This window comes from Leucoraja erinacea, chromosome 25, assembly GCF_028641065.1.
Source record: "Leucoraja erinacea ecotype New England chromosome 25, Leri_hhj_1, whole genome shotgun sequence".
Lineage (NCBI taxonomy): Eukaryota > Metazoa > Chordata > Chondrichthyes > Rajiformes > Rajidae > Leucoraja > Leucoraja erinaceus.
Genome location: NC_073401.1, coordinates 6,981,147 through 6,998,828, shown reverse-complemented (window position 1 = coordinate 6,998,828; position 17,682 = coordinate 6,981,147). Strand labels below are relative to the sequence as shown.

Genomic DNA, 17,682 nt, shown 5'->3' with positions numbered 1-17,682 from the left:
CTGTGTGAGTCGTCGTCATATTGCTATGCTATGAGCACACTGAGTCTCCTGAAACTATCGTTGTTTCTTGTGTAAGCAGGAATTGCAGGTGCTGGTTTAAACCGATTGTAGATACAAAAAGCTGGAGTAACTCAGCGGGACAGGCAGCATCTGTGGAGAGAAGGGATGGGTGACATTTCGGGTCTAGACCCTTCTTCGGTTTTCTTCTTTTTGTTTTCGAAACCTAGTGACACAATAATTTCCCCCTGTGTTAAGTGTGTATTAGATAAATGGGTCCGGCGGTGATTTACCGCTGCCAGTTATATGAATCAATGTAAAAACCTTGACTTGGAGTGTTAACACACCACCGGAGAAAGGAAAAGTGGTGTTTTGTTAAAGAAAGGGATTCCACTGGCATGATGTGTAGTATGTGAAAAATGCATTGACGTGGTATTCATTTGTCCGTAATTACTAACGAAATTTTAAGTGTGCTTATTAGTTGTTTCGCCAGAAGCAAAGCAGAGGGATATTTACCGGAAAGGTTTCCTCGGGATAACACACAAGACAACCTCAGAAGTCACCCGCCCTGATGACCTCTAAACGCAACAAAGTTTATGTACTGAGTGATACAAACTTGCCCCCAAAGCGTGCCTGAAGTAAACTCTGCAATAATGTTTACCTCTGCAAACAAGACAAGGATCACTGAACGCGAAACAAAAATGAAATATTTCAGGTGTACGCGTGGGAGGTTGGGGGTCAAAAGTTCACATTTTTTACTGGAATAACATTGGCGTCAGAAGTCGAAATGGGTTCATATGTTTACCCACGTGTATAGGAATCTTGGTTTAAAACGCAAACGTCTCACCCTTTCCCTTCAGTATTACTTTAAGCAGAAAAGTAAGTGTCGTGTGAAGTAAATAACAAATACTTTCATCTGGTGTTCTTATCTCTCGGCGAGGCACATCATTCCCTTAAAGTTGTTGTTCAAAGGAGCAAGAAAGCAAAGTACATTCCCCTGCACTCATCTTTGAACTTGACTTTTGACGAATATTGCAGGTTTGGTCCCTACCGATCTTCGATACAATCTCAATCAAAAGCCAAGTCCCAAAATCAATATGATAGAGTGGATATTTTAAACCTTTAGAACTGACATGAGACACGCATTCAAAATAAGGGACTAGAAACGGCAAGTTTTGGAAGGTGCACCTGGAAATTGCTGTTCGCCAGTTTGTCCTGCGCTGTGCCTCTGGATAAGCTCATCGCTTTCTATATATCCTGGGGAAAGCTGTCAACCTCAGACTACTTCTGAAGTTGTTAGTCTGTGGTGTGATTGAACATCTTAAACTAGCCTGTCTCAAACATGAATAAAATCCACCGATATTTTCTCAGAAATGTTGGGAGGAATCGTTCCCAGCATGTTACATGCAATGAAGGAATACATGGTAGATTCTGCACCCGCCCGTGACACCAATTGCTCACCTTGTTTGTTAACGCTATTTCCATGTATTTATTTTGGAAAATCATATATTCATCAAACTTCCGACATAGCACATTAACCGTGTATATGTCGGGTTCATAGTTCATGGCCCCCTTATACTGATCTTGTTTTCCGTGCGGCAGGTGACTTATATTTACCGCATCAATGACATTGTTGGAAGCACATGATACAAAGGAGTAGGATTCAACATTCCGCATAGAGTGGTGGGGTGGGGGGGGGGGGGGGATTTGGAATGAGAGCTATGTTTAAAAATATGGCGAGAGAATATTAAAGTTTTGTATTGGCAATGAAACTATATATATATATATATCTGACTTCGGTGTAAATCAGTATCTGCTGTTCCTTCCCACACACAACACACACAGCCACACACACACAATATATATAAATATATATATATATATTATTGCCAATACAAAACTTTATATTCTCTTGCCATATTTTTAAACATAGCTCTCATTCCAAATTTCCCCTCCACCACTCTATGCGGAATGTTGTATCCTACTCCTTTGTATTCCAGCAATGTAATTGATGCGGCAAATATAAGCCACCTGCCGCACGGAATATATGATCAGTATAAGGGGTCCATGAGCTATGAACTCGACATAGACACGATTAATGTGCTAGACACGATTAATGTGCTATGTCGGAAGCTGGAAGAATATATATATTATATATATATATAAACGCTGGAGTAACTCAGCGGGACAGACAGCATCTCTGGAGAGAAGGAATGGGTGACATTTCGGGTCGAAACCCTTCTTCATCATGAAGTATAACTTTCAGTCAGACCTTCAGTCTGAAGAAGGATCTCGACCCGAAACATCACCCATTCCTTCTCTCCAGAGATGCTGCCTGTCCCGCTGAGTTACTCCAGCATTTTATGTTTATCATACCGAATATATATATATATATATCTATATATAATTGTGTGTGTGTGTGTGTGTGTGTGTGTGTGTGTGTGTGTGTGTGTGTGTGTGTGTGTGTGTGTGTGTGTGTGTGTGTGTGTGTGTGTGTGTGTGTGTGTGTGTGTGTGTGTGTGTGTGTGTGTGTGTGTGTGTGTGTGTGTGTGTGTGTGTGTGTGTGTGTGTGTGTGTGTGTGTGTGTGTGCGCGTGCGCCCCGCGCGTGTGTTCTTTTACACACTTTATATATTAATATATACGGATATATTAATTCCGGTGGTCGCTGGTTTAATGGAATTTATAAACAAGATGATAGAGTAGAAAAAGCAAGAACTTGAATACTTAAGTAAATTGCCAGGTGCTGTTATTGGTAACCAATATTGAAGTAGTTCCCTTTGGCACCAAAGGTAATTAGTTATATCCCGAATGGATGTATTTACAACAATAAGGTCGGTTGATCATTGCATCCAATCAGAAAGATTTGAAAGAACGGTCTCAGGGTATTACATACGTTTGCAAATCTATCTTAACATTCGAAATCATAAATAATTCAATATTGGGCAATACACTCCTGCATTGCGTTATAAAGCAAACAGTTTCTCAAGAGCATTGCTGTGGCCATTAGCAACCACACACTAGTTGGGAATACAGATCGAAGTTAGTTTTAAGGTCTCTGGGTGTATAGAAGCTATTTAGTTAAGCGTATGATCAATTTAATACAATGAAGAACCCCCCCCCCCCCCAATATGTCAGCTATCCCATATGCTCTGATGCGGTAAATACATTTCAGTAGTTTCTCGACTTCTTTTCCAGAAGGACGCTGCCTTCCCCCATCATTACATGTATATACAGCTTTAATGTTTTCCCGGTGCCAGCAAAACACTTAACACCACCCACTTCTAAATACCAGACTTCTTCAGCTATATAATATAAATAAGTTTCTATGTTTTAGTTGTAACTATAATCGCAGGTATTTCCTGTAAAATCCTTTCGCCCTCTTGGTATTTGTAATGTTTTTGCATGCCATAAAATATTTTGCTCTGCCTTAAACTCGTTCGGCTTGTGTTTTCACGCTCTCCGTCCGACAGTTCGATGGAGTTGAGCTGCAAGTGAGTCATGTCGCCCTGTCCTCCCTCCCCTTGACAGGCTAGCTAGACAGGATCTCGGAGCAGCATCTAGCGGGTACAATTAAGAATTGCAATGGTTCAATCGCGTTTTCGTACATTAAGACCATGTAATTAGCCGCAGAAGCGACTCTGATGTCGTGAAAGCACAGCAATCCCTCTCTTTCTTGCTTGCAGTCAGGCCACGGTACCTTGCTTTGAGTGGTACCTTGAATATTGTCACACGGAATGAAGGTGGACATTAGTAAATAGCCACGGTGTTGTTCCTTGGGGAAACTGTTCGGATGGAAGGAACAATGTCAAATGTGAGCATAAGTGATATGTTTAGGGTATTTTGGTAATACAATGACCAATATTATTGTAGACTGCCATTGTGAAGCGCGCTTTGCTGGCTTTCTTCATTCCAAAGCGATCCGTGGTCAACTCAGCGGCTTTTGGTGCTTGCGATATGCGAACATGTCAGCCATTTTACACACAAGCTCCCACTGACGCCAATGTGTCAATGGCATGCTGAGCCGTGTTCGTCGAGTGCTGAACATTGGCCAGAACACCCCCTTGATCACAGATAACCCTCCTGTTCTTCTTCAGGCTAGTGTACATGAACATTTTGCCATCACCCCCAGAAGACAGAGAGGATATTTGACATCCCACAAGGACAAAAGGAAAATTAGAAGGTTTGTTTAATGTTTGAAAAAAATGTTGGAACTGGTCGGGGTTGAACAAGCCAATGTTTTCTCTAGAACTCGCAATTTCTCTCGGCCTTCTGCCATCCTGGTACATTTTCAACATAGGCCAGGCCTCAGCTGTCAATACCTCAAGCACCCGGCAGAGGATGATGGATGGGGTGGGGGGGGGGGGGGGGGGGGGGGGGGGTTGTGGAGGAACAGTTGCCCCAGCGACCCCACACACTTGCGCCTCAGTGGTTTTGCATGTCAGGTCTCTATCGAAGTACGAATTCTTCTCAATCTTATTTTGTCAATCCCTGCCAGTGGAGCAGTGTGGAGAGGAAAGCTTATCTATCACACGCACAGCGGGATATGGTTTACGCCAAGCTAGATGGTGTTGCTTTACTAACAAATATCAAACAGCAACTCGAATTTACACGGATGTGGTGAATTTTCTTTTATTTTTACACACCAATCACAATCCATCTTCTCACTGGTAAATGGTAACAACGCCAATAAAATATTATCCAAAAATATATATGTTTTAATTTCAATAATCTGTCGTTGGATTGGAAATGTCCAATTTAAAAAAAAATTACAGGCAATACTGGGATTTCCACGATCCCCGCATTAATTGTGGGGGACGAAAGATATGGCGAATTTTGCGCAAAATTAAGACGTGATTACTTTCATTTCAAACCTGGCACACGCATCGCTCATGGTACATAAGTCAACTCGCCAAAGTGCAGAGGAGGTTAAGGACCAAGTCTTTAAGTCGAATTAAATGAATGGGATGTAACGCTGTCTTAATTTTACAGCAGGTCGGCCGGTATCTGAAAGAGAGAATGAATGTAATTCTTTCAGTTGAGTCGCAGTTTACTTAAGAGTGAAGGGACATTAATGGGTTGTTAAAGGCATTATTCTTCCGAACCTATTACCTAATGGACCCTCTGCAACTTGCTAAATCCGGTTATTGACTTGCTGGATTCATCTTGTGCGATTTGAAATCACACGTCCCGCACTCTGCTTCCGATATCTGCAAGCTGTTTGCTCTTCCTGCAATCCCTGGATCCCGAATCAGGAATATAACACACAAAAAAAAACACTTTTTATTTGCAGAATAATCAGTTCAACCGAGGCGCTGAGATAAATTGGAGTTGCCACGTCGATAATTAGAAGAGATTTTATTTTACACTCATCTACAGAATATTTTAAAACTAACGTTGATATCTGGGCTGATAATGTAGTTAAAACAAACAAAAAAAAAGTTTTGCCCTCTGACGGTGAACAAGTTACATCGAGTATCGGGCTACAGTAGCAAATGAAACGCGGTTCTGCACATTTAATCTATGACTCCTGCCCATGCAAATGGTACTTTGCAGCGCTGCCGAGAGCGGGTTAGACAGTCGAGCGGATCGGTGAGCTCAGTCCCGCCGCTTCTGACGATAAACCACCCGCTGCCTTCCACCTAACTTATCAGGCAACACCCATGCCTCTTTAATCCACCGTAAGGATTCACGTCCCCGATTTCTGATAATTAAATTTAAAGACGTTTCTTCCGACTCGTGAAACAGTTCCTGGTGCATGCGGAAATTTTAATTTGTGTCTAATACCATTCTTCGTTAACGCTGAAAGCTTTTTACACCGATTTTTTTTAGGGGGGGGGGGGGGGGAGGTTGTCATTCGATTAAAAAAAAAAGAATATTCTTCAAATGGAAATAGCTTCTGACGCGTCGTTTGGACATATATTTTCTCGGGATAATGTTCGGTATTGTTCCCCTGAACTGCCATAAATTTACACGCCGCAGCGTAGCCTTTGATCGCAACCATATCTGTACCCGGCCCTGACTGTTAAAAAAATGCAGACGTTTTCGAGCTGATTTAAGTGTCATCAATAAACTCTCAAAAAGGTCATTCAAACTGAAACAACCCCCTCCCCTCCCCCGCCGGGACCCGGCCCGGCTCGGCCCCAAGGCTGGATGGAGGTGGTCACAAGATTGCACCGAAGGTAACCAACATGTTCGAGTCCAGGTATGGAATAAACAGAATAGTCATCAGAAGCTCCCCATCTTTAATAATTGTCCTCCAGCCCGTTTGCATGTTCAGATATGCGGGTGTTTTAAAACAACACTCTGCTTTTTATGAAGAAGAGTTTCGGCCCGAAACGTTGCCTATTTCCGTCGCTCCATAGCTGTTGCCGCACCCGTTCCATAAAGGGATCAGAGGGTATGGAGAGAAGGCAGGAACGGGATACTGAGTTGGATGATCAGCCATGATCATATTGAATGGCGGTGCAGGCTCGAAGGGCCGAATGGCCTACTCCTGCACCTAATTTCTATGTTTCTATGTTTCTATGTTTCTCCAGCATTTTTGTCTACCTTCGATTTTCCAGCATCTGCAGTTCCTTCTTACACACTCTGCTTTCTATGATTTTTTTTTTGGATTTTTTATTTTGCTGATTTAACATTGTGTTAGAAGTAATAATCTCATGGACAAGTGTGGCGATCTTAGCTAAAAATTAAATGTTAAAGACTGATCTCAAAGGTACGCGACTAGAAAATGACCAGCTCTATAGAATCAACGGGTCTATGCGCCGGTGTATATTTCATGAAGGAGTGACCTTACTTTACTTACTCTTGCCAGCCAGTTTGTATAAACGTTACTAGTACTCTAACCCACAAGCTATCATGTCTCCTTGCTCGGACTACACTTTCGTTGGAAGGGCTGACTTGGTTTTAGCCACCCGAGTTTCCACGTTTAAGAATTCATCACTCTGCATCTATCTTACTTCATTCTTCCAAACCCACCACGCACCCGGCCAAGTGACCGACCACGGATTATCGCACCTCCTTCCTCTGGCTCGACCGTTATTTATTAATTTGGGCTTCTGCAGAACGGCTGGTCTGCAAATCATTTCTAGTCATTTTCACATCTCTGTCTAGTTTCAGGTGCCAGCATTGCTAATGGGCAAATACCAGAAGCAACATGACCTATCCTTCATGACTTCTGGTAACCGATGCGAAACTGTTAATGAAATACCGTAACCCAATTTAGTTGAGACCTAGACTGTGCGTTCTCAGTCAAGTTCTCGAAGTATGTGCCGAGCCGACCATAAATCCTCCTGGTCCAAGGGCACTGACAAGATGTTTTTTTTGCTTTTCGAATTTTCCCCGAGGTAACATCTCTTTGGCACCGCACATTGCTGTTCAAACCCGCATGGCTACGTCTATGGCCACTTGTCACTCTACAAGTTTTATATATTCATAACACCGCCTTTTTGGTAGATCGTTTATATACGGCAGGTTATTTTCAGCAATTGGACAATTGGACATCAAGCCTAAGATTTCGTGGCCATTCCAAATAAATCAGTTGTAACAAATCACCGGACTACCCGGGGCTGTATAATCAATGGGACCGTGCATATGCATTTTCACTATAAGTTACAAGAATAATGAACACACATGTTAACTCATAATTATATGCATACACTTCTCTCTCTGTCGATAGTTCAAATATAGGTTGGTGTGTATATATTTTTGATATGATAACCTTTAAGCCCAGAGCCACTTAACAATTCATGAAGCTCATAAAGGAAACATGAACAGTACTCGTTTATCAGAAGTAATCGCACATGATGCCACATGCCTGGATAAGAGTTGGTTTAATCAAAACTTTTTGATTAAGTAAATACACAAGCAACATGTTTCCAAAATAAAACATAAACATTACATTCTTACTCTAGAACATGCAGCCTACTTGTAATTTGCACCCTCTTTGTATCTTAAGTCACTTACCAGGGATGAACTGCCAGCACACAATTCACAATAACAAATGTGACTTTTAAATAATTAAGTTTAGGGGAGAAATCTTGCATATTTATTTACTGATGTGAATAATTAAAAACGAAAATCATAATTACAGGAAATGTACATTAAAGTAACGTTATGCTTTCCCAAGTTGATTGAGCTATTTTTTGTTCCAGCTACAAAGCTGCAGAATATGAACCAAAGTTGAAACTTCCGACCCCTTAAAATCAAGGGCAACTTTCTGAACATTTGAGCCCGTGTTAGATGATGAATAAATAATACTATGAGCCAGGTAATGTAATCCTGCAAAACAAGATAAATGATGGTGTCCTGAGCCGTTAAGGCAAAACTTACCATCTCTTAACATAGTTGAGGTAATAACTAATATGCAACGTAAGATTGATTTTATTTATTTTCCTAAGGCAAATGAAACAAATCTTATTTTCTAATGATGTGAATTAGCTCATTTAATCCAGCAGCACATCATTACTTTCTCAGTTTAGAAAAACAAATCAATGTACTTTTTGTTTGATCCTTAAACATTTATTGAATACTATTTTTTGACAGACAATATTCCCTTTTACAGTAAAATATTAATTTTGCCGTCAAGAAATCACAGCAGTAGTAATTTTGTGCTGCCAGTCTGCACCCAAGAAGAGGGATGGTGATCATCTCGCAGGCGCAAGCAACCGCAGATGCTGGTTTGCAAAATAAAAGACACAAAGTGCTGGATTAACTCCATGAGACAGGCAGCATCTCTGGAGAAAACGAATAAGTGATGTCTAGGGTTGGGCTCTTCTTCAGACTGATTGTGGTAGTGAGGAGACCTCAATACCCCATTACAATCAGTCGGAGCAAGGGTCCCAACCTGAAAAGGTTGCGTATCAGTGTTCTCTAGGGATTCGTCTTAAATGGGAGGCAACATTTAGTGCTCTTGGGAAACAATTAAGATATTTCAATACATCTGATAAATGGAAAGTAGAAATTAATACTGTGTGGGAAGGAACTGCAGATGCTGATTTAAACTGACGAGAGACACAAAAATCCGGACTCAGACAGCATCACTGGAGAAAAGGAATAGGTGACGTCTTGGGTCAAGAACCTTCTTCAGACCTTCAAATGAATACTGTAAGAAACAACGAGCAGATAACGCACCCTGCAGTCTGACAAATGATGGAAAGATGCCAGGGACTGAAGTATTGGGTGCAGTGATATATAAATACATAGACCAGCGGCTAATGCTGCAGGACATTAGTTTCACACAGAAGAGCTTTAGGGATGTTTTACTTGATCTTCCAGTAAATCCTGCAAAAAACAGCTCAGGTTTGGACTGGGTTTAATGCACCACCTCTAGATTGATGTGAAACTTTGGCTCCAAAAAGAACCTCACTGTAAAACGTGACCACTGCCATTGTGACTTCTTCAAAGTCATATAATTTCATACGTTCCAAAGGATCAAATCCCTTGGTTTGCAGAAACAGACAATAAAATGATGATCAGTCAGAAACAGGAACGTGGAAATAACAGGCAGGCAACACATGGGGAAGCATGAACAACACAAAAAGTAGTAGCAAGGCAAATAGAGAGTAGGATTTAAGTAATGCGCACCAGCATGCCCAATCCCTTTAAATATAAATTGAAAACATGAAGCACTATTCTACCTGTCAAGCCAGAGTTTGCAAGTTTGTATTTATTATCAAGATATAATTATACACGTATTAGATAAAGGTGAGGAATTTTCTTTGTTCCTATTTTTCATCGTACGTTTAAACTCAATTGGAATAACAGGAATTTTTAATGCAGTCTTTTATAAATTTACACCATACATGTCCATCAGCGTAGTCCCCAGCATGGATGAGTGTGAACAAAATACGGGAAAAATGGGAAGCTTAAGTAAACATTCCCAGATTTAAACAGCATATTTCCCTCTACGTCACCATGATAATTTTATGTTATCCCGTCAAAGATCTGTCATCCTCAAAATAAAAAAGTGTAATGTGTCATATGCATTATGATATGATACGATACGATAGAACTTTATTTATCCCAGGAGGGAAATTGATCTGCCAACAGTCATAAAAACACAGAATACACAAAACAGATTCAGATTCAGATTCAGATTCAATTTTAATTGTCATTGTCAGTGTACAGTACAGAGACAATGAAATGCATTAAACAACGAAATGCACAAAAACACAATTGATGACATTAAAGTGACGAGTGAAAAGTCTTGGGGGATGTGCAAAGAAGATTGTCTCAATAAGTCTCAATCTCGGTCTACCCCATCACAGAAGGTGGAGGAGTTGCCAAGTTTGATAGCCACAGGGAAGAAGGATCTCAAGTGGCGTTCTGTCCAGCATCTTGGTGGAACCTGTCTGCTGCTGAAGGTACACCTTAGGTTGACCAGTGTGTCGTGTAGAATTGATACAAGTGGCTTGCTTTTGCTTCAGTCATGGGGTCTGCACTCTGCCGTAATAGACACCCAAATCTTTGAAAGGTGAAGTGTTTTTTTTAAATGTGTCTGCTATTGGGAATGCAAAAAGGGTCATTGCATTTCACAATAGAGACGTTTGAAGGATTTAAAAACAATTAGAGAAAAAGTTTAATTAATATCACACCACTTCAAACTCAGCTCATGAAGTCAAATCGAATCTTTCATTGAAACAGTCCAAAAAGTAAATTTTAAATATCTGCCTCTTCATGCATTCCTTCTTTAAAGAAAATACATCATGTTATTGCCACAGAATGAATTACTTCTGTAATTCCATATGTATTATATGCATACCTAAATACCCAAATTCCTGCATGTACTATTTCCCTTGAGCTTCCCTACAGATAGTAAATGCAGCAAAATAAAGAGCAGAAACTAATATTCATGCACACATTGAACGGTATATGCTTATAAGTGACCACAGTTAATACCATAGTCTCTGAATGCAAACAAATCCTTATACTTTTCATTTTATGTGTTTAAAAATCATTGTTTTCTTCATTTTAAGTATCTGTTTCATGAATGCTTTGTGACATAAAGTGATTGACTTCTGGTTTACAGAAGGCGTTCTTCCAAAACTTCATACATGGAGAGTACAAATATAAATAAAAAGTGATACAAAATTAATACCAGAACTTGGCTTTCTTATGAAGATTATACATCAACCTAAAGAAACACCAAAGGCATCATCAAAAGTAATCAAGTAACAAATGTGATTAGCAGACAAATTGTTAATGTATTTATATTCTTCACCTCGTTGTTTTAAAGAAGATTTGAAACGTTAATGTTTCTGTAAATGCCCTGCTGTACAAATATTTTTGAGCTTGTGTGCAAGTTTCACTTTTACCGTTGTTACAAGCCATACCTCATATACCTCCTACTTTAGTGGTGTCCTGTTTTGACATTATTCTGTTATCTTTATGAAGGGGGCAACATTAAATAAATGCAGAGGGATTAACAGTCGCTTTCCGCTCCCCGAAGGTGTCTTGGTTAACCTAATGTGTTTCAGCAACAATCTAGTACTTTCCTAGTTACATGTATTCAAGAGAGTTAGATGTAGCTCTTAGGGCTAATGGAATCAAGGGACATGGTGAGAAAGCAGGAACGGGTACGGATTTTGGATGATCAACCATGATCATCTTTTAAGGGGCCTTCTCCTCTATTTCTACTTTCCACTTTCTCTCTTCCTTTTTCTATTTTTTATATACACACTTCACGTTTTTCTACTCTCTACCATCTATTTTTCCACTTTTTCCCCTTTCTATTGTTTTCTTTTTCTTGTTCTGTTTACTTCCTTCTTATAACATAAAACTAGAGGTTGTACATAGAATGGATTACGGTATTACATAGTTGGCACCTAAAATTAGGTGCCACTGTACTGTTTTGTGCTGTATTAACTTCTAATAAAATAAACAAAAAAAACCCATGATCATATTGAATGGCCGTGCCACTTGATGGGCCGAATGGCCTACTGCTGCTATTTTCTGTGTTTTTTCTATGTTTACTGAGTTTGTGTTTTTAATTCTAGATATGTTTAATAAATTCCCCAAGGCCTTGGTGGGATTCAAAAACCTGCATGTGGATCAATAGTACAGGCATCAGGATGCATATCCTGTAACTTAACTATGATGCTAATCCTACTCATTCACAAATACTTTGCATTAAACAAAAATCAAAGTCATGATTTCTGGGTCACAATCTCTTTGGAAGGTCAACGGTTTGAGGATTGTGAGTTATTTTGCATTTTCTGTATGTTTGCCTGCATAGCAACAGCATTATTTTGATACTAAAAATGGCACCTAAATTACTAGCATGGAAAAGATACCAGGATCAAAGAAACCATTGTAATTGTCAATATATGTTATTATTAGTTACCTCTAAATACAATGAATCATCTGTAGAATGGTCTTGTATCAGAAATAAATGTTAAGCGGTAATTTATATACAATATGATAGAGAACCTAACAAATGTCATTGATTCTTTATGTGACAGGAACATGGTGAACCTTTGTTGAGGTTTGTGTTCAGTGCTGAACCTACAGTGCATTATTTATTGCACTAACTTTGCATTTACATTCACGTGTAAAAAAACATGGTTTTCTCTCAAATCTGAGGTAGCGCAGGCCACAGGGGAAAGGTAACCCACAAAATTATAATATCAAAAATAAAATTGTGTGAATACTGATAGTCATAAATAAATAAAAAAAACAGAAACAGTCAGCTACTCTGGCCACATGTATGCAGGCAGAAACAGAGTGAATGATGTAAGTCATGACCTTTCATCAGGATATTCTGATGAAATATCATTGATCTGAAATCTTAATTCTGTTTATTAGTTCTCAGATGTTGCCTGACCACCAAATTGCGGAATATTTGCCACTCAATTTGTGCACTTTGTTTGGTGAGCAGAAGAGCAGGAAAAATAAATAATTCTTTTCGCAGTCTGAAGAAGGATCTCGACACAAAACGTCACCTATTCCTTTTCTCCAGAGATGCTGCCTGTCCCGCTGAGTTACTCCGAAATTTGGTGCCTCTCTTCGGTATAAACCAGCATCTGCAGTTCCTTCCTACAAATGTGGTCTTTTTCTTGAGTTCATGAAAATGCAGATAAATAGCGTTGTTTGAATAAAAAGGAAGTACTTCTTAAATAATTAGTCTTGTTTATTATACAGTTTATTCCAAAGATAATCCAGCCTTTAATTCACTTGAGAAAAATATTGTTGTGTATTGTACGTGTAGCCTTTTCTCCTAACCAGGCCTTTTCCTTAAAAGTAGAATGACTGACACCAGTTAAATCTGCTTGATTTCAACTTCACCAAAAATATTAGTACAGGTAATCATTTTGTTTTTTGAAGACAGACACAGTCAGCTGGAATAACTCAATGGGTCAGACAGCATCTATGGAGAAAAGGAATAGGTGACGTTTCGGGTCGAGACGGTTCTTCAGACCCAAAACGTCACCTATTCCTTTTCTCCAGAAATGTCTGACCCACTGAGTTACTCCAGCTTTTTGTATCTATCCTCGGTTTAAACAAGCATCTGCAGTTCCTTGTTACATATTATTTTTGGCACTGATTGGAAAGAATTGACGATGTTGCAAGTTTTCTTTCCCCAAATAATGGATATTGCAGAAGACTTGAACCAAAGTCAGAAACCTCGGAAGCACTGAGTGAGTTAGACAAGAAAGGATCAGTTAACATCTTGGGAGCGGATCCTTCTCTCGAAAATCAGTTCCAGTTTTGATGAAGGGACCACTTCTGAATTGTTTTGGTTCCAGATTTGTAGCATCTGCTTTTTGACTGATACTTTTGCATGTGCACATGTCCAGAATTCAGTCATCTCCTTGTAATGGACTGAAAAACAGTGTATCAAAATGCTTCCTAATTATATAGAAATTTTGCAGGCCAACACTCCTAACATATTGTCAGGATTACATATTCTAACTGACATGATGTATGGAACTGGTGAATTGCAGTGCTGAGAGCTATATTCTGCATTATGTATCTTCCACTTTATCTATTGTACTTGAGTCTGACAATTGTATTTATATATAGTATTATATGATTTGATCAGATGGCATGCAAAACAAAGCTTATCGCTGTACCTTTGTACACATGACAATTAAAAAAAAAAAACAGTAAAAAACATCCCCACTTCTCCTTTGGTCTATTCTACTTGAGTTTTTACATTGTATCTATATGGTATGTCTGAGCTGTTTGGATAGCATGCAAAACAATGCTTTTAACTGTACCTAGGTGACAATGTAGCGACGGGTTTGAAGGAAATTATCCTGGTGTGTGCGTATGCGCATGTGTGTGTGTGCGTATACAGATATGCTCTCATGCACAAACACACGCGCGCAAAAATGTGCACATGGGTGTGCGTGCATGTGTGCATGTGCGCACATGTGTGTGAGAGGGTGTGTGTGCGTGTTCGTGTGTGTGGGAGCATGTGCCCGTGTGCGTGCGTGTACGTATGTGTGTGTGTGTGCGTGTATGTGCGTGTGTAGCACCATGAAATCCTCACAAGATTAAAATTAATAGAAATCACGAGGAAAACACTTTACTGATGGGAATAATAATTTGCAAAATGATGTTGCTGTGCTTGTCGGCAAATTATCTCAATCCCAGGATGAAGTTGCAGGGGACCCTTGGTACAGAGTCCTGGAACCAACATTTTCATTTACATCATCAAAGAACGTACTTCCACAATGTAGGCAGAAGCATATTTCATGGTGATTACAAAGTGCTTGCATGTCTCTGCATCCGAACAAGTAATGAAGCATTGCACTGATAACTGGCACATATGCCAGGAAAGGGCCACCAACTATAAGTGAAATCTATCCACCTACCCATGACAATTAATAGCCAAAATATTGCTAAGTTCCTTATTATAGAACATAGAAAAGTACATCAGTCTGAAGAAGGGTTTTGGCCCAAAACATTGCCTATTTCCTTCGCTCCATAGATGCTGCTGCACCCGCTGAGTTTCTCCAGCATTTTTGTGTACCTTCGATTTTCCAGCATCTGCAGTTCCTTCTTAAACTAGAAAAGTACAGCACAGGAACAGGCCTTATGGTCCACAATATCTGTGCTGAACATGATGCCAAGATAAACTAATCTTTACCGCCTCCGCTTGATCAATATCCATCCATTCCATTTGTCTATCTAAAAGTCTCAAACATGTCACTATCATGTCTGCACCACCAACAAATGCAACATGTTTCAGGAATCCACCACTCTCTGTATTAAAAAAAAATGTCCTGCATATCTCCTTTAAACTTTGAACCTTTTACTTAAAGTTATGCCTTCCTCTCTTTGACATTTCATTGTTAATATTTAGGGAATCAATATCAATTAACAAAATCAAATTTTTTGGCCCTAAGGGTTTGCCACCTGACTTCCCAAATTGTTTGTTGCTATGGAGCAGAAGCTATGGAGAGTTGTGGAATACCTAGATGATTGCAACTATTGTTATTTAAGAACTTAACACGCCCAGTTCCGAGCCTCCCGTATGTTTGGCCACCTGCTTATCTCCTTAATGAGTATGTCCTACCCCATTATTGTACCATGATGCATTGCAGCAACGTGCCAAAGGTTTCACAGCATTTCTGAAACACAGGGCTTCAAACCCCCAGAAGCAGTAAAGCAATGGGTACATGTGTCCAACAGAACTTCCAAACTTGGCTGCTAGTTACACACCGACAAGCTTTGGAACTGCATTGCTGTTCACTCATCAATGATCCCAGACCAAACCATTTCGAGGTCAGGTCGGGGGGAGTTCCCCCCAGCCACGGGTACTGTAATCCTGTGCTACCTGCTCCGTGGTCGGATAGTCGGCGACTAAACCATCTTCCCCACCTGGTTTGTGGACCCCCAGCAGGACCAAAAACTAGACCTTACAAAGAGCGAGCCAACGGCCATCCACACTATAGTAGAATTTGCGATCACTGTCGTACACAGCATCGTAAGGAATGATGATAAAGCACACACACCAAAATCCTATACATCCAGCGGCGGAGGTCTGCAGGAACTGGAGGACAGAGATGTGTGGAGCGTCCGTCACCGTTCCTGTCGGAAACTGGCACCACTGCAACGCTAATGTTTTTAACGATGATGATGATGATTTAGAGTGGCAATAAATGTTAGTTTTCAGGTAATATCCACATTCCTAAAATACTTTAAAAAAAAATGCTACCCTCAGAACCTGATAAATAAACGTTCTTGCAGCTAAACAAGCAAAACACTGCACTTCCTAGAAATCTGAAGTAAAAAAAACACAGAAAAAGCTGGAAATACTCAGCAGGTCTGGCAACAACCGTGGAGAGTGTTTCAGATCAACAACTAGTTCATAGACACGGCAGCTTTCATAACTGTTTTAATTGTTCAAGTGATGCATAAATCAGATTAATGCTGGATTCAAAATATGTTAATTCCACACACTGAGCTGTACATGAAGTCCATGCAGAAAGTAAATTAATGGATCTGTATCCTATTGTGGGGGCAATGACACCTGTGCATCATTATGATTTAAATTTGACTTCATCTTTGTGGGGTTTTTTCTGTTTACTACAGCACATGTATTGTATATTATACTAGTAGGTTGTATTAATAGCTTATTTAGAATTAATATTGAATTTCATACTATTTAAAGTAATTAATTTATTCACTGTTTGTGAAACCCTAGTATGACTCACTTTAAGTTGACAAATATATCTTAAAAATTCACATGGATACTGTCTATTTTTTTAATTAAAAAATCTAAAACTTAATTTTATGCTTAATCTAATGGTGAACATTTCCAAACTAGAACTAACTCAGTGCAGCCTTATGAGAGTAAGTAAAATTGAAATACTTGCTCCAGCAGTTTACTGCAACAAAATGCTTAAACATAAATGTCAATATTAATTAGATTGCCAAGATACTTCCCTGACTTGACATTCTGATGTTTTCTCCAAAGCTCGATGTTGAAGCATTCTGTATGAATACAAAATAATGTTTGGCAGTAGGACTGAAAACAGATCACAATAATGTTCCAAGAGTCTCTGTGGGACTAAGGATATAAATATATGGAGCAGATGGGCTTTTCTCTAGTCAGATTTTTCATGGATCACTTGTTCGTTTCCTGGTTCTGCCTGACATCAATTTGGCATGTTTCAAGAAACTCTTTATAGTGAAAGATGAGATGTAATATGTATAACCAACACTCCAATGATATAAATTTCAAATATTCAGGTTCCAATCAATCAATGGAAAACTACTCAAGAAACAAAATATGTTTATCTTTGCCCTTTTAAGTTGATGAGTTTAAGAAATATTGTATGCATTGTATGGTATACATGTCCCCCCCCCCGCCCGCCCCCCCCCCCCCCCCCCCCCCCCCCCCCCCCCCCGCCCTCCCCCCCCCCCCCCCACCCCCCCCCCCCCCCCCCCCCCCCAAATATTTCAGTATATTTCACTCATCATTTACACACAGCTTACAGCCTGGACTTATTTCTTGATTAAGCTGGTTGAAAGCAGATTTTGCATTCAACAAAATGCTTTTGAGTGGAAATTTGGGATAAAACATTAAATAGATGCAATTTTGGGCACAATTTAAGCTAGAATTGTTGATTGCTACCCAAGGGAGAATCTATGCAATTACACATGAAGAAACTTTGGCAGCAGAAAGGATAAGTTTTTATTTTTAGGTCTTCAGGCACATTTTGGTGTCATTT

At 39.7% G+C, this 17,682-nt stretch overlaps 1 long non-coding RNA gene across 2 annotated transcripts in view; it reads left to right on the top strand.

The window, feature by feature from the left end:
- LOC129709317 (uncharacterized) overlaps positions 1-17,293 on the top strand; it is a 35,828-nt gene extending 18,535 nt beyond the window's left edge. Inside the window, exons 4-5 of one of the 2 annotated variants that reach the window (XR_008725496.1) lie at positions 8,152-8,267; positions 11,028-17,293. This is a non-coding gene — a long non-coding RNA (uncharacterized LOC129709317). Of the gene's footprint in view, positions 1-478; positions 1,423-8,151; positions 8,268-11,027 lie in introns of those variants that run through there. The other variant, XR_008725495.1, reaches the window with a different exon arrangement.
- The last annotated feature ends 389 nt before the right edge of the window (positions 17,294-17,682 follow it).